The sequence below is a fragment of the Aegilops tauschii genome, chromosome 7, assembly GCF_002575655.3.
Source record: "Aegilops tauschii subsp. strangulata cultivar AL8/78 chromosome 7, Aet v6.0, whole genome shotgun sequence".
In the NCBI taxonomy this organism is placed as follows: domain Eukaryota; kingdom Viridiplantae; phylum Streptophyta; class Magnoliopsida; order Poales; family Poaceae; genus Aegilops; species Aegilops tauschii.
Genome location: NC_053041.3, coordinates 301,952,632 through 301,973,833, shown reverse-complemented (window position 1 = coordinate 301,973,833; position 21,202 = coordinate 301,952,632).

Sequence of the window (21,202 nt, the reverse complement as noted above, 5' to 3'; positions counted from 1 at the left end):
TCGATTACTTCTTAATCCATCTATTCTGTCTAACTAATCACAATTTAACTTTAGAAGTAGCAACGAGTCTCTCATGAAGATGCTACTTCTAACTAATATTTTCTTATAATTGGTGGCACATGTAGGTTTTTTCAGAGTTAAGCAGGCTACTCGTTTGTTATTCTATAAGAACTCGGCTGTTACTGATGGCACAAAAGTTGACTGGGACGACATCCACAAGTTCCTAGACTTGAATGATCATCTTGAGGTCCTTGTGGGGCGTTTCAATGGTGGAAGGCCACGTGGGATATGTGTGCCACTGCTGCACTCGTCGAACAGGTCCAACTATGTTGAGAAACTTATGGTACGAGCTGTTTTCTGTTATATATGTTGTTCATAAACTCTTGCTTATGCACAGTTTTACAACTGTGATCTTCTTGAAACAGAAACTGCCCAGTTCTATTGTTCCTATACAGATGCCTGACCATGGTCGGGTCAGACTTGCGCTTGGTCACAACATGATGTTTATGTTGACCTACTCCATTCCCCTTGGAGGTGAAAAGATACTTATTCATGGGTGGTCTCAAATAATGAAGGCTCGTCCATCTTGGAGAATAGGACAGAAGATTATGTTCCCGCTTTTCCATGGCTCTAAAGCGAATATCCTCTTTATTGACCACATTGTGAGATGAAGCCGCTTTTAGAAGGTTGTGGATGCGCGGGGTGGCGCCTGGGCCTTGTCCTAGGGCTTGGCGGCCTCACTCTTTTGTTAACTGTAGGCAAAGTAGCACTGTTCGAGGTGTGCTTTGTACGGTTGAACCTGTATAAGTACTCATACTGCTTTCAGCTATGGTTGTTAAGTGCCCCTGCTGGTTTCAGTTAAGGTTGTTAAGTACTCCTGCTGCTTTTATAGTATGTCGTGTTTCTTTAGTCCTATCTTCCTCCAGCCGCCAAAACCAAACCAGTGCCGGCGGGGCTGCTTGCTTCCGCCTCCCACGGCTGGCTGCGCCTCAACGCATGCATCGCCGCCCCACCGTCTCCTAAATCGTTAACGCCGACCTCCGAGGCCTCGCCGTCGTCCTCCGTGCGCTTTGGTGCGCTCGCCGCCCTCTCGCGTTGTCAACATGGTCAACAAACAAGAGGAATCGACAAAGGACTTTACGTGGAGAGGATGACAGTAGGGGCCCACCATGTCCATGGCCGGACGCAAGGAAGTTCCTCATTTTTTGTTATATATACTCCATTGTCAGCATATGGAAAAATAAAATGCTTCCTGCTAGTGGTTTCCTGACATCTGGGACCCACGACATTGTCAGCGTATATAGTCAATAGACAAGAGAACAAGACAAGATCGACTGACACCTGGGACGTAGCTGCTCGAGCAATATTTTTTTGTTATTGTTGAGACAGAGCAGGGTTTCAACTGGGCTGTGGCCCGTCTTTCCCAGGCTTATATTTTATGTTCACCACATGACCAGCCCAGCTATTTTTTTGTGAAAATGAGCCTAGTTTATTTTTTCTGAAGAATACCCAATCCAGGCCTACTTATTTTTCTACGCCCTGATGGGCTGCAACTCTTTCAAGACGCCTACAAATCTTGGAAGTAATACGAAATGGGATGTAAATGTAAAAACAGATGAGAAATTGGCAATTACTTTATAATTTCTGATTTTTTTTTCACATTTTCAGATTCCGATTTCACTGGGCTTTAACCTAATTTATATATATCTTCAAAGTACTTTAAATCTGGCTCGACATTTCGGTAATAAAAATAGTTTGGAACCCACAGAAATATGCGAAATTTCATTTAAATTTTTAACCCTGGCCCTGGCCAAGAAAAAACGGATTGCAATAAATTGCATAAGAAGTTGCAATGAGGTATATATAAATTATAAAAAATATAGGGAATGGTCTGACTTGTGGGCCTATTAAGTTAACACGTATGCAAGATTTTTTTACTTATTATATACGACAATAAATGATTCTAGCGGACGTAACCGTTGGATGTCAATCCAACGGCCGTCGTGTTTCTTCAATCTCTGATTTTCTTGCTCCAGCCGCCAAATCCAGCGCCGGCGGGACCGCCTGCTCCCGCCTCCCGCGGCCAGCTGTGCTGCCGCCCAGGACTCACCGCCCCCTACTACTCGCACCGCCGGCTAGGCCATCCCTCTACTCACCCACATCCCTCCACTGCTGTGGCTTCGCCGCCTCCGCGTCATTCCCTTCCTGGGTCTCGCCGTCGTCCATCGCGCTGGTGTTCTCGGCACGGCGTGGTCAACGTTGTCAACAAACAACAACATCGGAAGAGGGATGTACATGGAGAGGCTGACAGTTGGGACCCACAAGGTCCATGGCCGCACGCAAGCAAGTACCTCCTTATTACGCCAAAAATAATGAATACTCCCGCTGACAGCTCGGACCCACCAGCTATATCTTCGCACGCAAGGAAGTGCCTCCTTATTACGCACAAAAAAATGAATACTCCCCTTTCTAGCTGGGACCCACCATAGTGGTAGGCTGACTTGTGGGCCTACTAAGTTGACACGGACGGAGGGCTTTGTTAACTTAGTCAACAAATGATTCTATCACCAGTGGCCATTGGATTGTTAACATCCAACGGTCCTCCTGCTTCTCCAACCTTTGATTTTCTTGTTCCAGCCGTCCAAACCACCGCGTGCTCTTGCCTCCCATGGACGGCTATGCTACCGCGGAGGCCTCACCGCCCCTATTACTCCCACCGCTGGCCAGGCCCTGCAGCGACGACAGCCTCACACCGCAGCCGAACCAGTGAACCCTCGTACTCCTCTCCACGTGGGAATCCACTGCCGTGTCTTCCCCGGCTCTGTGTTGTTCCCTTTCTAGGCCTCGCTGTCGTCCATCGCCTTGGTGGTCTCGACGCGGCGTGGTCAATGTGGTCAACGTACGACTTCCATCGGAAGAGTACTATACGTGGAGAGCCTGACAGCTGGGTCCACGGCCGCAGCAAGGAAGTGCCTCCTTATTATGCACAAAATAATGATTCCTCCACCTGACAGCAGGGACCCACCGGACGTGCCACTGTATTTCGCGAAAAAAACCTTTCCCCCTGACTGCTGGGACCTACCAGCTACATCTTCACATGCAAGGAAGTGCGTCCATATTACAGGCAAAAAAAATGATTCGCCCCCCTGACTGCTGGGACCCACTAGCTACATCTTCGCACGCAAGGAAGTGCCTGACAGTCGGGACCCACCTGGTCGAAGCGTACGTAGCGTTGACATTCTGGTCGTGAACGTGTGCGTACATACGATCGGTCTATCTGCAGGCTACAGCAATGAACCGTGGCCGTGTAAGGAAGGGCACGTGTCGTAGTAGAGGTGCGCACATAGCATGTACACGTACGTACAACAGCCAGGGTGCAAGAAAGTAAGTACAACCACGTACGTACATACGGGCGGGGTCTCGAATGCCTACTCGCGCATACGTACGGCCAGGTCTCGTGTAGACGGCTGGTTCGGATCAGAGAAACTGCACCGTCGTCGTGTTCGCGGGGAGGCAACCAAATGCGTTGTGTTCATCGGGAGGCAACGGAATACGTCGTGTTCATCGGGAGCCAACCGGCTTGGACGGAACAACCGATGGAAACGAGGCCTGGCGTACCGCAGAACGGAGGAAACGACCTTGTGTTCGACCGACCACGGTCTAAACGGGATCCTGTTCATCGGGAGGGGTCTGGCGTAGTGCAAAAGGGAGGAAACGAACTTCTCTTGGACCTCCTACGGTCGAAACAGGGTCCTGTTGATCGTGAGGGGTGTGGCGTACTGCAAAACGGAGGAAACGGACTTGTGTTGGAGCGCTACGGTCAAAATGGGGGTCCTGTTCATCGGGAGGGGTGTGGCGTACCACAAAACGGGACTCCACGGGATACTGTTCATCTCCACCGTTGACCTCCTCCAGCCTCCACGGGCTAATATTCATCCACCGTCGACCTCCTCCAGCCTCCACCTACGACTGTTCATCCACGGGCTCCTGTTCATCCAGCCTCCACCGCGCGCTCCTCCACCGGCTACTGTTCAACCAACCCTCTCCACGGGGTCCTGTTCAACCACCCCTCCACGGGCAACTGTTCATACAGCCCTCCACCGGCTACTATTCAACCAGCCCTCCACGGGGTACTGTTCATCCAGCCCTCCACGGGGTCCTGTTCATCCACCCCCCAACCGGCTCGATCGGGGTCCTGTTCATCCAGTGGAAACGGCCTCTACTACCACGGGGTCTTGTTCATCCAACCCCCCACCAGGAACTGTTCATCCAAAACCCCAACAACGCTCACTATTCATCAAGAGGCACCAGGTTCGATCGGCTTCAGTTAGCAGCAGTAGTGAAGGAATCGCTCGATCGGGTTCAGTTAACAGCATCGATCGATCGCTCGGGTTCAGTAACGCGTAGTCTGCAGTGCAATCGCTCGGGTTCAGTAGGCGAACGCCTCGCTCGGGTTCAGTTAGAGCCCAACGCCTTGCACCCACACCCGTACGTGTACGAGAGTGAGGGAGTCCCGGATTAAGGGGTCCTCGGGCGTCCGGCCTGATATCTATGGGCCGGACTGATGGGCCGTGAAGATACGAAGACCGAAGACTATATCTGTGACCGGATTGGACTTTCCTTGGCATGGAAGGCAAGCTAGGCGACCAACTATGAAGATTCCTTCTTATGTAACCGACTCCATGTAACCCTAGATCTCTCCGGTGTCTATATAAACCGGAGAGCATAGCCCGGATAGGGGACATTCATTACCATATACACATAGGCTAGGCTTCTAGGGTTTAGCCATTACGATCTCGTGGTAGATAAACTCTTGTAACACTCATATTCATCAAGATCAATCAAGCAGGAAGTAGGGTATTACCTCCATAGAGAGGGCCCGAACCTGGGTAAACATCGTGTCCCCCGTCTCCTGTTACCATCGATCCTAGACGCACAGTTCGGGACCCCCTACCCGAGATCCGCCGGTTTTGACACCGACATTGGTGCTTTTATTGAGAGTTCCGCTGTGCCGTCGCCAAGAGGATTGATGGATCACCTTGTTTTCAAGGATAATATCATCTCCAGAGGAGTCCTGGCCCTAGGCCAAACTCTATGGCTGGGCGGATTCGTCATGACCGCCGGGTCGGCCCTTAAGCCGACGATGACCTCTCAAGTCATCGAAAATCGCCTCTGCGTCGATCCCGAATACTCCGCCCGCATGGATCCAATGGAGTTGTCGTCGTTAAATGAACTCCTGGATCGCATGGCCGCCTTGGGGGTCGCTACAGACTACGATCGGGTTGGGCTTAAACCCGACCAGAGAGAAATCAAAACTCCGCCGATCACCCATCAGATAGCGGTAGTCGAGGAGCGGAGCAACTCTTCTACTATATCGAAGACGAACTATGTTCGGATCTCCGATCTTGAAGGGCCGGATATTCTCCGGCAGAAAGGCATGTCCCGTCCCCCGAACATGGAGTCGGACGATGAGCTTAAAAAATCAGTCGATATCCCGGAGCCCGAACTGCCAGGTCCGGTAGATCTTCAAACCCCGGATCCAAAATCGGGCCAGGGTTCGGATTTCGCTCCACCCACCCACCCGGACATAGATACTCTCATGAGCATCAAACAAAAGTCTCAGGAAACGGTCCACCACTTCTGGGCCAGATTCCGCTTTTTCAAAAATAAGGTAAAAAATTGCCGCGACGAAGACGTGATAGCGGCATTCCGCAACAATTGCGCGGACGAAGGAATCCTCAACGCCATCAATCGCCGCCGCATACCGAAATTTGCTGACTTAGCAACCATCGTACAAAAGTACTGCGTGATGGAAAGCGCCTGGGAAACTCGGGCAGCTCGCTGGGAACCACCAGCCCCAACCCAACCCCCCCAGGAGAAAAGGGTGTACCCTCGTGGCACGCCGAGTCCGACAGTCAAAAAACACAAAGCCGCCATACGGCACGACACCGTTCTGGAGGTGTGGCTCGATGGCCCATGCAAAATACATGCAACAACAGATACCGTGGCAACCCACAGCCTTAGAGCATGTTGGATACTACGACAGGTAGACAAGAGCGGCGAGGACATCCTTATAAAGGACGCTCCGGGACAGTACCCCCCAGAAGATGACGACCCAAGAGTATTGACAGTCTTTGACACATTCGCTTCAAATAACAAGCGCAAATGGGCACTTCGCGAGCTCAACGAAGTCTGCCAAATTGCCGTAATAAACCCATGGAACGACACGGCTATAACATTCAACGCCGGCGACAAACCAAAGTACAGAACAATACGAGCACCAGCTGCATTAGTCCTCAGCCCCATCATGGATGGGTTTCGACTCACCAAGGTCCTCTTGGACAGTGGCAGTGGACTAAATCTCATTTATGAGGACACACTCCATAAAATGGAAATAGATAGGAGCCGCATCAAACAAAGTAGCACAACCTTCCGGGGAATTATTCCTAGTCGGGAGGCGTGGTGCGCGGGCAAAATCACACTTGACATGGTATTCGGCATGCCGGAGAACTATCGGTCCGAAGAAATAACCTTCCAAGTGGCCCCCTTCAGCAGCGGATATCACGCCTTATTGGGGCGGGATGCTTTCACACGCTTCCAAGCTATACCTCACTACGGATATATGAAGCTCAAAATGCCCGGACCAAACGGTATAATCACTCTCGTCAGTGATCCGGACATAACACTGCGTGCTGAAAACAAAACCGCACCCCTGGCCCTGGAAGCGCTATCCGAAGCCCTCGTGGCCGAAGAATTAGCTGCACTACGCTCCACAGTGGACAGGGACGATGTGATCCTCGACAAACGCCCCAAATCCACCTCATTCAAACCAGCAGAAGAAATAGTCAAATTCCAGGTCCACCCAACGGACCTCAAGAAGACAACATCTATCAGAGCCCAACTGACACCAACAGTTGACGCCGCACTACGAGAGTCCCTGCGCGAAAACTGGGACATATTTGCCTAGCACCCTTCAGATATGCCAGGGATCCCACGCAAGTTGGCCGAACATAGCCTCAACATATTAAAAGGATTTAAACCAGTCAAGCAAACACTACGGCGCTTTTCCGAACCCAAGCGACAAGCCATGGGGGAGGAGCTGGCCAAGCTCATCGAGGCCGGATTCATTAGAGAAATCAAACATCCGGACTGGCTGGCAAACCTGGTGATGGTACCAAAGAAAGATAAATCCTGACACCTGTGTGTCGATTTCAAGGATCTCAACAACGCTTGCCCTAAGGATCCTTTTCCCCTTCCCCGCATTGACCAAATCATTGACACCACCGCATCACATGACTCACTGTGTTTCCTCGATGCATATTCTGGATACCATCAAATCAAAATGAAGGAATCCGATCAAGTTGCAACAGCATTTATTACCCCATACGGGCCGTTTTGCTTCAACACCATGCCTTCCGGGCTCAAGAACACCGGCGCCACCTACCAGCGCATGATCCAAACATGCCTCGAGAAACAGATCAGCAAGATGGTAGAAGCTTACGTTGATGACGTCGTCATTAAGACTAGGCACGTCGAAACATTAATAGACGACTTACGTCTCACGTTTGATAACCTCCGGGCATATGACATTAAGCTCAACCCGGAGAAGTGTGTCTTCGGAGTCCCCGCTGGAAAACTGCTGGGCTTCATAGTTTCCAATAGAGGAATTGAAGCAAATCCAGCTACAATCCGAGCTCTGTCACAATTAGCTACACCAACAGACCTCAAACAGGTCCAAAAGCTGGCAGGATGCATGGCAGCACTAAGCCGCTTTATCTCCAGACTAGGAGAAAAGGCACTCCCACTCTATCGCCTCTTACGGCGCACGGATAACTTCGAATGGACAGACGCGGCGACTGCCAGACTGGAGGAAATAAGGACCCTCCTAGCAAGCAATCCAATCCTGGCTGCACCAAACGCAGGCGAACCCATGTTGCTATACATATCGGCAACGCATCAAGTGGTGAGCGTCGTGCTCGTCGTCGAACGAGAACATGACAGACACAAATTTCTGCTCCAAAAGCCGGTATACTACGTATCCACCGTCCTCACACCATGCAAATCCCGATACCCTCACTATCAAAAGATAGCATATGCAGTCTTCATGGCATCTCAAAAATTGCGACACTACTTTCAGGAGTGCTCGATCACAGTGGCTTCTGAAGTGCCCCTCAATGATATAATCAAGAACCGGGATGCAACGGGCCGGATTTCCAAATGGGCCATTGAGCTCCTGCCATTCGACATCACGTACAAACCACGTCGAGCCATCAAATCCCAGGTACTGGCTGACTTCGTCGCCGAATGGACAGAGGCCGAACTCCCTAAAGAGTACGGCGCATATTCCAATTGGGTGATGCATTTTGACGGCTCCAAAATGTTGGCAGGGCTGGGGGCGGGCATCGTATTAACGTCCCCCACAGGAGATATCGTCCAGTACGTACTCCAAATATTATACACAGACTCCAACAACGCAGCCGAATACGAGGCCTTGCTACATGGCCTTCGGAAGGCCGTATCAATGGGCATACAACGCCTGGAGGTGCGTGGGGACTCAAACCTCGCAACATCCCAAATTAATGGAGACTTTGATGCCAAAGATCCAAAGATGGCAGCTTATCGCAATGCCATCTTGAAGATGTCGGCTCGATTCGAGGGACTCGAATTTCATCACGTCGCCCGCGAAAGTAATCAGGCGGCAGACGTCCTTGCTCGCATCGGTGCTAAGCGCGACCCCGTCCCACCTAACATCTTCCTCGAATGGCTCTTTAAGCCATCCGTGGTGTGGCAAGGGGGAGACAGCAACGACAGTCCCGTTCCAAACACAAACACAGATAGTGAACACGCCGATATCATCGGAGGCTCAGCCACCAAAATAACACCATCGGCCCACCTCATCATGGCAGTCATTGCCCCATGGACCGAACCATTCTTGGCCTACCTTAATAGGAAGGAGCTCCCAGAAGATCAGAAAGAGGCTCGCCGCATCGTCCGGCGTTCGAAGGCCTATAAAGTTCACGAGGGAGAGCTCTACAAGAAAAGCACCACCTGAGTCCTTCAAAGGTGTATCTCTGAGGAGGAGGGGCGGCAACTCTTGGCAGAAATTCACGCCGGTCTCGGTGGGCACCACGCCACAGCCCGGGCACTTGTCAGCAAGGCCTTCCGGACAGGATTTTATTGGCCTATGGCCCGGGCAGACGCACAAGACCTCGTCCAGCACTGCGTTGGATGCCAACTCTTCGCCAACCAAAGCCATATGCCCCCAACCGCCCTACAAACAATCCCCATTACATGGCCCTTTGCGGTCTGGGGCTTGGACATGGTTGGACCCCTTAAAGGGGGAAGCCATAAAACAATATCTGCTAGTCATGGTGGACAAATTCACCAAGTGGATAGAGGCTAGACTAGTCAAAAAGGCCGAGTCCGGACCTGTGATCGCATTTATATCCGATTTGGTGCACCGTTACGGTGTACCGCACAGCATCATCAGTGATAACGGTTCCAATTTCACAGCTGATGAGGTGAAAAGCTGGTGTGCTAATCTGGGCATTAAGCTCGATTATGCCTCTGTCTACCACCCGCAAACAAATGGTCAAGTCGAGCGAGCTAACGGTCTTATTATGAGCGGCATCAAACCCAGGCTAGTGCGGTCTTTAAAAGAATTAGACAAACACTGGGTCGAGGAGCTTGACTCCGTACTCTGGGGGCTGCGGACCACGCCCAACCGTACTACCGGATACACACCTTTCTTCATGGTGTACGGTGCAGAGGCGGTATTGCCCTGCGATATTATACATGACTCACCTCGAGTGCGTATGTACGAAGAGAAAGAGGCCGAGTTGGATCGGCATGACAGCTTAGACGCCCTGGAGGAGGAGCGCGACATCGCCAAAGCCCATTCAGTATTTTATCAGCAGCAGGCTTGAAGATACCAAAGCAGAGAAGTACGGGCCAAGACTTACAATGTTGGCGAACTCGTTCTACGCTTGCCGGAGAAGAAAAAGGACAAACTCAAGCCCAAATGGGAGGGTCCCTTCATAATCGATGAAGTTCTTACCGGAGGAGCGTACCGTTTTCGTGACGCGTCAGACAATCGCCTAGAGCCGAACCCCTGGAACGCGGCCAGACTCCGAAGGTTTTATGACTAGCGCCGCACCCTTTGTTAGTCTCCTTCTCTCCTATAGTTCCCATTACTTTTTCTCCCTTTTACACAATTCTTTTTTTTCACTTTAAAGCTCTCATTCAGCTTGACCGAACACTGCTGACGTACACATTCTTACATATGTACGCCCATCATACCTGGGGGCTTCATTAACAGAAGCTTGTTAATACTATTTTCCGAGCATCAAGCTCATCATACATATGCGTTCTTCCCGTATGTCTTTTCTTCACCATTATATGCATCGATATGACTTAAGTTTTTGCCAAGCTGGGTTGCCTGGCTCCTGTGCTTACCCCGTTCCCGATTGTTCGGCTAGGTGGTAAAGGGAGCACCTCTACGATTGTTACTGCCGGGTTATCCGGATGTGTACCTCAGACTGGGTGAAGCCGAAAGCTAGCGTTCTTAAGGGAATATTCGGTCGGTGGATGAAAAATACTCTTTGCACTCACTCTATTGTGAACCCCCAGAAGCTATACACACTGTGATTTTTACATCACAATTCGGACATGTCTACTACTGCATGCACACCCAGGGAAAGGAACCCTTAACGGAACTATTCTCCCTGGAAGATGTTTCTTACAATCTCAATGTAATATAACATAACTAGCCGGATACAACTTGTCTGTTCAAGCAACTATGACCCCTACGCCTAGTTTTCCAAGCATACCCCGGTCTATTCGGCCGTGAGGGTATTCGGAAACACTTCGCACCATCGAGTCTGGAGGTTGAAGCGGAAAGGTCTGCCATGACAAATGCTATACAATTCAGCTAGAATTACATAGGGTAAGGAAAGTACATAGTCATTGGGACTCAAACACTTCCTTCTCTATACCGTCCAACAGGCGGTCTAACTTACAATCTTGTTGGGAATATTTTGCGGCCACCTCTACCTGGTCATACACTAAACTAACGGGAATTTCTTCCCCATTCGACCCTAGCGGTCCGACCGAGCCATGTGATTAGGATCAAGCTTGGTATACCGAGTTTTCACCATGGCCCAAGCTTCTCGCGCACCCTCTCAACAGGCCGATATCTTCCATAATCGGATACGGCGCTGCGCTCCTTTGAACAGCTCTACGAGCTCCTCCATACTTCCTGGATGGGAGGCGGATGACCATAAGGCCTTGGCAACGCTCCGCATGGCCAGCCGAGCATGCTCGTGCACCTGCGACAGTCTTTGCAGCAGATCGTCAGCTGATCCAGACACCTCCTCTTCAGGACGTCCCGTCAATATACCTGCAATCATAATTATATCAGTTCTATCTACCTCCGAACTACTTTAACAATAGTTCGGACACATACTGAATATGCCGCCCCGCGGCTTCTTGTTCTCCTTCACGGAATCAGCTAGCTAGGCCCGCACATCCTTCAACTCTTCGCCTAGCTGGGTTTTGCAATCCTGGAGCTGGTTTTTCTCAACAATGGCCTGCTTCAGCACACATTCGCCCGTAGCATGTAGCCTCTTGGCTTCTTGTTCATTCGCTTACGCGACTTCCAACGCCTCTTGTAGTTCCTCTGACAATCATGTCATGATATAGGCAGGACTGTTAGCATTGATGGCATATGATTATATTTTCTCGATGGAGGGGAAAATTACCAGGCGACGCCTTTTTGGACTTTTCCAGTTCGGCGGTAGCAGCATTTAGCTGCACCCGACATTGTTCCAGCTCTTGGGTCAGCAGGTTGTTTTTCTCTGTAAGAACCTGGTCATACAATGGTCCTTAAATCAGTTGTACCAACTGCTTTCAGTCCCGGGGCCTACGGGTATATGGCTATCCTTTTTTGACAAAGAGAACTTACCTGCACATCTGTCAAATATTGCCTCATGGCTTTTCTAAGCCCGTCTCGAGCAGCTCGGATGTATGCGTCGCCCGAGCTAAAGGCATGAAATGCCTCGTCCGAGAACTTTGGGTCTCGTAAAACAGCTCTGCAGTGCCGATGATTCATGGCGCTCTCTACTTCTAAATTGGTAACAGACAAATTGTCCAAACCCTCGACCGAAGGGCAGTCCAGCTTTGTTCCTACATCGGCTCCCGTCTCCCCGACTGGATCTAAATCCTGGTTGTTGGGAGCGCGGCCGGCCAGACCCCCGGACACAGTTCGGCGAACCTTTTTCCTGTAATCAAACAGGCGCATAGGTCACAGTTGGACACGGCCACTGAAAAATATATTTATCCGTACCTCCTCGACGAGGGCCCGGCGGTGCCTTCACCGGCCCTCCTCTTTGAAGGCCTGCCCGGCGCAGGAACCGATTTCCTCGGTATCGTCAAACGCCTCCCCTGTAAAATGCGCGACAATACGGTGGGTGAGGCAGAGTACGAGCACCCTATCAAAGGAGGTGTTTCTTGTTTACTTACTTGTGAAACAGGAAGAAGACCGGGGTAGTCGGCGATGATGGCCACTTCTGTGCCATCATAGCTCGTCTGGTAAAACACCCCCTCCGAGAGCACCACAAATATATCCGGATCCTCTTCAAACCCGGGATCAAGCTCCCGGTTGTGGTCCTCCGGCTGTGGGGCGGGACTATAAAATCCCTCGGTGACCTTTCGCCAGTGCTGTCATAAGCAAACAAACTAGAAATTTATCAATGGTAATTTGGAGATGGAAGGAGTAAAAACAGAGGGGTTGGGCCATAACCAACTGGGAGGGTTATACATAGAGTACCCGTCTCTAAGCTTGATGCGAAGAAATTCCTTTTCCTCCCCTTTGAACAGTTTGGCTAATATCTTAGCCAAAGCGGCAGGGGTATCCGAACCTTTCTTGCCACAGCGAGAGGCGTCATCCTCCCCATTGTAGTGCCACATGGGAAGCCCTCTGTATTGAAGCGGCTGAACCCCTCGCGCTATGGAGATCGCCATAACCTCGATTACTGTGAGCCTAGACTGAGCGAGCTCTTTTATCTTGCTCATCAGCTGACGAACCTCCGCGCCGTCTTCTTCTTCCAGACTCCGGGGATGCCAACTGTGGCGTTTCTTCAGCGGGACGCCCGCCAATTCGGGAAGACCCTTTCGAACCGGGTCAGGAAGCGGGACGTCCTCAATATAGAACCATTCGGAGGGACATCCATCTGGTGCCTTCCTTGGTGTGCTGGATGGATATCCGGCATCAACGACGCGCCACACTTTGGCTCCGCCCACCTCAAATATTGACCCTTCGTGATTGCGCGGGACGAGACAGAACAACTTTGTAACGCCCATGATGCGGCTATATCTCCCACGTGTCGAGGCACGACTTAGAGGCATAACCGCATTGTGGTTTTGTCGCAAGAAGGGTCATCTTCACACAATCCCATGTAATGAACAAGAATGGGATAAAGAGTTGGCTTACAATCGCCACTTCACACAATACATAAATAAATCATACATCAATCAGAGTACACACGTAGGTCCGACTACGGAACCAAAATAAAAGAAGACAACCCAACTGCTACATCCCCGATCGTCCCAACTGGGCACCACTACTGATCAACAAGAACAGAAACAACACAACGAACAAGATCTTCATCGAGCTCCCACTTGAGCTCAGTTGCGTCATCTGCACTGGTATCATCGACACCTGCAACTGTTTTGGAAGTATCTGTGAGTCACGTGGACTCAGCAATCTCACACCCGCGAGATCAAGACTATTTAAGCTTATAGGAAAGGATGGTGTAGTGAGGTGGAGCTGCAGCAAGCACTAGCATATATGGTGGCTAACATACGCAAATAAGAGCGAGAAGAGAAGCAACGGAATGGTCGTCAACTAGTAATGATCAAGAAGTGATCCTGAACTCCTTCTTACGTCAGACATAACTCAAAAGCCATGTTCACTTCCCGAACTCCGCCGAAAAGAGACCATCACGGCTACACACACGGTTGATGTATTTTAATTAAGTCAAGTGTCAAGTTCTCTACAACCGGATATTAACAAATTCCCATCTGCCACATAACCGCGGACACGGCTCTCGAAAGTTTATACCCTGCAGGGGTGTCCCAACTTAGCCCATTATAAGCTCTCACGGTCAACGAAGGATAAACCTTCTCCCAGGAAGAGCCGATCAGTCTCGGAATCCCGGTTTACAAGACATTTCGACAATGGTAAAACAAGACCAGCAAAGCCGCCCGATGTGCCGACAAATCCCGATAGGAGCTGCACATATCTTGTTCTCAGGGCAACACCGGATGAGACATCCTACGAGTAAAACCAGACCTCGAGTTTCCACGAGGTGGCCCCGCAGTCTACTCAGTTCGGACCAACACTCGAAGGAGCACTGGCCCCGGGGGGTTAAAATAAGATGACCCTTGAGTCTGCAGAACCCAAGGGAAAGGGGATAGGTGGTAGCAAATGGTAAAACCAAGGTTGGGCCTTGCTGGAGGAGTTTTATTCAAAGCGAACTGTCAAGGGGGTCCCATAAATCACCCAACCGTGTTAGGAACGTAAAATCAAGGAACATAACACCGGTATGACGGAAACTAGGGCGGGAAGAGTGGAACAAAACACCAGGCATAAGGCCGAGCCTTCCACCCTTTACCAAGTATATAGATGCATTAATTAAAATAAGAGATATTGTGATATCCCAACATAACCATAATCCAACATGGAGCAATCTTCATCTTCACCTACAGCTAGCAACGCTATAAGAGGGGCTGAGCAAAAGCGGTAACATAGCCAAACAACGGTTTGCTAGGAAGGGTGACAAAGGTTAGAGGTGGTTTCATGGCAATTTGGGAGGCATGATATAGCAAGTGGTAGGTAACGCGGCATAGCAATAGAGCGAACAACTAGCGAGCAAAGATAGAAGTGATTTCGAGGGTATGGTCATCTTGCAACAACATGAAGGAAGAAGGAAGGGAGAGGTGATGATACATGGCATGGCTTGAGAGAGAGATAGTAAGGGCTGATGCACCCACAACATGAAAGTAACATGTAACATAAGGATGAGTGCAATGCACATGATAGGCATGGGAATTATTTTGCAAGTGTGTTCCGGTTAATTCCAAACTAATGGAATATTTATAATAGCTCCATAAATATTAGGAGGATATGTTATAAAGAGAAATCACCATGTGAATTCCCTCGATTTAAATGGACCGAAGATCCATGCAATTTATTTAGGTGGGTTTTTATGCAAAGATTAATGACATGATGGCATGATGACATGATGCAATGCAAAAATAAAAGAGCAAGCACCGAGAGAAACACGTGGTGATCACGAAAATAAGGAAGTCTTCTGAAGCGTCGGTCTCGGGGCGTTACAACACTCCACCACTACAAGAGGATCTCGTCCCGAGATCTAGGATGGCACCGGAGATAAACGGAAGGGGAAGAGAAGAGGTAAAACTAATTGCTTCTTTGACAAATGAGTGAAACCAAAGAACCTTGAGAGGTCGCAAAGCTTGAAGAAATGACACGACAGAGGTGAACAAAATTGAGAAGACTCCGGTAGAAAAGAGAGACAAGGAACACCATGTGAACCTTGAGGTTAATTGACACGATAGATATTTAAACCACTCCGGTTAAAACAAGATAGGGAAGGAATAAGAATGATATAATTTGGGCAGCACTCCGACTATAAATGGAAGGAATTGAACATGATCTTGACAAGATGAGAGGATACTTAATGAAATCAACATCACACTGCCTCCGGAACAATGCATGATAGTTAGATAGTTGGAGTGAATAGAACGAAGAATGAAACCAACATCTCCTACCATAAATGGATTTTTAAAGAGCATCCTTACGAAGTAGGATTGAACAGAGTTGTTGGAAAACCAACAACGAAAAGAATAAGCTTGTAGTGGGCTTATGGAAACATCTCAACATTATGAGGTGACAAACGGCCACTAAAGGAAGCCATTGGTTTGAGTGAGAGCACCAAGGCGATGAAAAACTTCTTTCACCAAGAGGATAGGAGAAAACTTGGATCATTGATAAGCACCATAATAGCAACATTCCTTAGGGAAGGCTTTAGGTGAAACATGACACAAGATAAATCCAACAAAGAGATTGGTGGATTTAAAATATCTCATTCTTGACAACATGTGAAACATGGAACATGGATGGAAATTGTCAAGAAGGACATAACACCACCTCAAAAGATAAGAGAGAAAGAATTGCACTTCGGAATGCAAGATGAAGAATGCTTGAACTTCTCAAAACAAACATGTGTTGAGCACCATGTTTATTTTAGAGTATAGCTTGACGGATCTTGACTCCGAGAGAAATCTTGAAGAACAATTGAAGAATGAAACGAATCCTTGATGAGCCACCATGTAGAGCCTCCATGAAGAACTCCGGTAATAAAAGAATGATCAAACGAAATGGAAACTTGAAAAGAACTCCGGGAGAAGCCTTGCAATGATTAGATGAAGCTTTGAAATGATATAATTGAAATAACTTGGAGCTCCGGAAAGAAAAGATGAACAACTTGGAGCCGAAAATTTGATAACATGAACGAACTCCAGAAGAAGGAATTAATCACTTGGAGGAAACAAGAATAAGAATTACATTACGCGTATCCTTCACCAATTTAAATTGATGACAAGCAACGGATCTTGCATACTACTTATTCTCGTAGAAAGGATTAAGATAGATATTGCGCAAACTTGGGAAGGCCTTCATCGAACCACCGGTAGGATTGAAACAACGAATAAATTGATATGTGACGAAGGAAGAGAAATCTTGAACGAACCACCGTAAGAATTGGAAATGAAAGTAGCAAAGGCACAATTCACCGGGAAGAATTGGAAAACGAAAGAAGATACTTGAGGGGATTTAGATACAAGTGAACGAATAGATGACGAGCTGAATAGAGACTACTTGAATGATGCACCGGTAAGATTTGGAGAATGAGAGCTGAAAGCTGGAATGAATAATTCCGAGATGATGGCCTTTGGATGATCAAGAAACGAAAACAACTCATGAAAATGCTCCGTATGGGTATGAAAAGAATTCTCGCAATCGAAAACAATTATGAGAGGATGGCATCAAGTTAGAACTATGAATCTTCAAGAGAACGGACCAAGATTCGAGAGAAATTCTTCTTCGGTCTTCAAATATTGAGAATGACGATGAGAAACACCACCATGAATTATTATGGCACTTCGGAACCATGAAGAATAGAAAGGTTGAATCACAATGAAAAGAATTTGAAAGATCTTGGAGAAAGGCATATGACTGATGATACTTCATTCTTCCATCCAAAATTCGAAAAGAATTTGGGAATAGCTCCGGGGAAATTAGAAGAGTCAGGTAAGATCCTGGGAAAAGACCTGTGGGTTAGGGCCCACTCAGAAGATACACCGTTGAAATGATTACTTGAAATGGAGATTGCACCAGTTGAATTAAATGGCTTGAATGAGGTAACAACCTTGAAATAGTTAGAATTGATGCGGAGTGGAAATGCGAATCTTCTGAGAAACCTTCAACACTCCGGAACATATGGAAAGCGAGAGGTGAATGATTAAGAGATACACCGACATGAGAAAACATTTGAAACAAGGAAAGGAATGATCGACAAAGCTTGAATTTAATCCACCGGAGAAGAATACAAGAATGAAGAATGATGAACTTGAAGAACATCTTCCTGAGAATCACCGGATAAGAACATTGACGGAAAAGAATGGAGAGACTTCCCATCTATAAGATGGATACTTGATTAAGAAATCTGAGTCCTTGAGGAAAAAGGGTGGGAGGGCGGGAAAACAAAGGCAACTTGGGGCAGATGAAACAAACAACGTTGAGAAAACTCATTATTGATCTTCCGAATGGGGAGAATTATGGGATCATCTCGAAGAGAAACGCACCGGTTGGAAATAGAATTAAGATGGCAAACTCGATGATCAAGAAGGATTAGTATCCACATAGCAATATGAGAACACCGTTTAGGAAAAATATGGATTCAACATTTGACTTCGAAGCAACTCGAATACCACAAATAAAACAAAACAAAAAACCAAGGATTTGGCTTGCAGAATAAGCCGGAACAAACATATGATAGAGATTTTGTCCGAAGTTTTCGTGGTGGGGCCCACACGGGCTCAATCGTACAGCACCATCATGTACAAGGCTGTGCACATGACATACGAAGCGTCCCCGAGTCGGCATAGCCAAGGACCACTTAAGACACTACGAGACCACTGTAAAACCAATCGTGGAAAGGCGGACCACTAGACGTCGAACCCCAATCTCATATCATGCGTCTGACGGAAAGATATCCTAGGAGCTACTTGAATTCCCACTTATAAACTCCCGAAACTTTCTGGTTATGCAATCAGGTGTTGGGGATACAGGGGACACAAAATATATCACCCAAACTAACAATACCTAGATCCAGCTGTATCCATCCTTCAACACATAACCAAGAAACCTTCGGAAATCATTTACCTCAACCTTCAAAAAGCATCCGTTATATGAGTTATGGCAATACTCCCGAACTCCTGCCCCGGTACTGTGTGGCGTCGAGGTGATCTCACCAACAACTGCATAAAAGAGATTTCGATGTCGGCGAAACTCAGGTATTCCAGAACTGCAACGATAAAATTGTGACGACAACACCTCGGAGCTCAACTCCCCGGGACACTGCCACAACCCCTAAATGTCAGGAGGCACCAAGAACAATGTTCTCGTCACAAAACCATCGGAACGATTCCAAGATACCCGCATGATCCTAACATTTTTTTAGTGAAATTTGAGAAGAGAAGAGTCAAAACTTCTACGTCAGGAGATCTCACCAGAGCGACGAAGGGACTGAGGAGTAAAATGAATCCTACTCTCTGATATATATAATCCTAAGACTCAAAACATTTTTGTTCTAGACTCAACAACGCCAGCGATTCGATCAAGCAGGGGGCTCCTAAGTCGGGGATAGCTCTGATTACCAACTTGTAACGCCCACGATGCGGCTATATCTCCCACGTGTCGAGGCACGACTTAGAGGCATAACCGCATTGTGGTTTTGTCGCAAGAAGGGACATCTTCACACAATCCCATGTAATGAACAAGAATGGGATAAAGAGTTGGCTTACAATTGGCACTTCACACAATACATAAATAAATCATACATCAATCCGAGTACACACATAGGTCCGACTACGGAACCAAAATAAAAGAAGACAACCCAACTGCTAGATCCCCGATCGTCCCAACTGGGCACCACTACTGATCAACAAGAACAGAAACAACACAGTGAACAAGATCTGCATCGAGCTCCCACTTGAGCTCAGTTGCGTCATCTGCACTGGTATCATCGACACCTGCAACTGTTTTGGAAGTATCTGTGAGTCACGAGGACTCAGCAATCTCACACCCGCGAGATCAAGACTATTTAAGCTTATAGGAAAGGATGGTGTAGTGAGGTGGAGCTGCAGCAAGCACTAGCATATATGGTGGCTAACATACGCAAATAAGAGCGAGAAGAGAAGCAACGGAACGGTCGTCAACTAGTAATGATCAAGAAGTGATCCTGAACTCCTACTTATGTCAGACATAACTCAAAAGCCATGTTCACTTCCCGGACTCCGCCGAAAAGAGACCATCACGGCTACACACACGGTTGATGTATTTTAATTAAGTCAAGTGTCAAGTTCTCTACAACCGGATATTAACAAATTCCCATCTGCCACATAACCGCGGGCACGGCTCTCGAAATTTTATACCCTGCAGGGGTGTCCCAACTTAGCCCATTATAAACTTCCTCCACAACTAGAAATGAGCCTCGACGCCCAGGAATAGTTCACACAAAGCGACGTAACCCGCGATGTGCAGAATAGAGGCCGGAGTGAAGTTGTGCAGCTGGAGGCCGTAGTACAGCAGAAGTCCTCGAAGGAACGGATGGATTGGAAATCCAACGACTCTTAGAAGGAAGGGGACAAAACACACTCGCTCTCCCCCAGACGGATTGGGAAAATCCTCTGCCTGAGTCCCCTCATTGAAGGAAGCGAGCCCCGTCCGAACAGGGACTAGATCTGCAGGGGGAAGGAATCCCTGCGTTTGCAGCTTCGTCAATTGGCTATGAGACACAGAACACCTCTCTCACTCCCCTTTCTCTGGGCCGGGACAAGCGGAGGAGCTGGGAACGCTGGCCATGCTAGAATGGTCTCTCCCAAGAAGTCTCTGGGGATTTCTTCTGCGTAGTGCTGAACGGATCTAGGATCCAATCTATTTAAATAGGCGCCCTTCCTTGCGTAGACAGGATGTTATTCGCAAAAATACCCTGACTTTCCACATTCGCTCGACACCTGGAGAACGAAGATTACTTAAAACGCGCACAAGCCAAGGAGACAACATTGGATCAATGGACGAATACATTACTTGGAGATCATCGAAGGAGGAACCCGCCTTGCAATGCCGAAGACAATATGTGTGCCGAACACCTCGCTATTGAAGACTGGTTCGGGGGCTACTGAGGGAGTCCCGGATAAAGGGGTCCTCGAGTGTCCGGCCTAATATCTATGGGCCGGACTGATGGTCCGTGAAGGTACGAAGACCGAAGACTATATCTGTGTTCGGATTGGACTTTCCTAGGTGTGGAAGGCAAGCTAGGCGACCAACTATGAAGATTCCTTCTTATGTAACCGACTCCATGTAACCCTAGATCTCTCCGGTGTCTATATAAACTAGAGAGCATAGCCCGGATAGGGGACATTCATTACCATATACACATAGGCTAGGCTTCTAGGGTTTAGCCATTACGATCTCGTGGTAGATCAACTCTTGTAACACTCATATTCATCAAGATCAATCAAGCAGGAAGTAGGGTATTACCTCCATAGAGAGGGCCCGAACCTGGGTAAACATCGTGTCCCCCGTCTCCTGTTACCATCGATCCTAGACGCACAGTTCGGGACCCCCTACCCGAGATCTGCCGGTTTTGACACCGACAGAGAGAAACGCGCATCGCTCGGCCCCCGACCACCCACCGTAACCGGGAACTCTCGGATATTTTCCTCGCCCTCGCTTCTACCACGGTTTTTTTCGTCATGGACGGCCCAAAGAATGTCATGCAGTTGCGTCTCCGGCCCGCCCAGGACGAAATGCTCATTTTCTGTCATGATTTTTTGT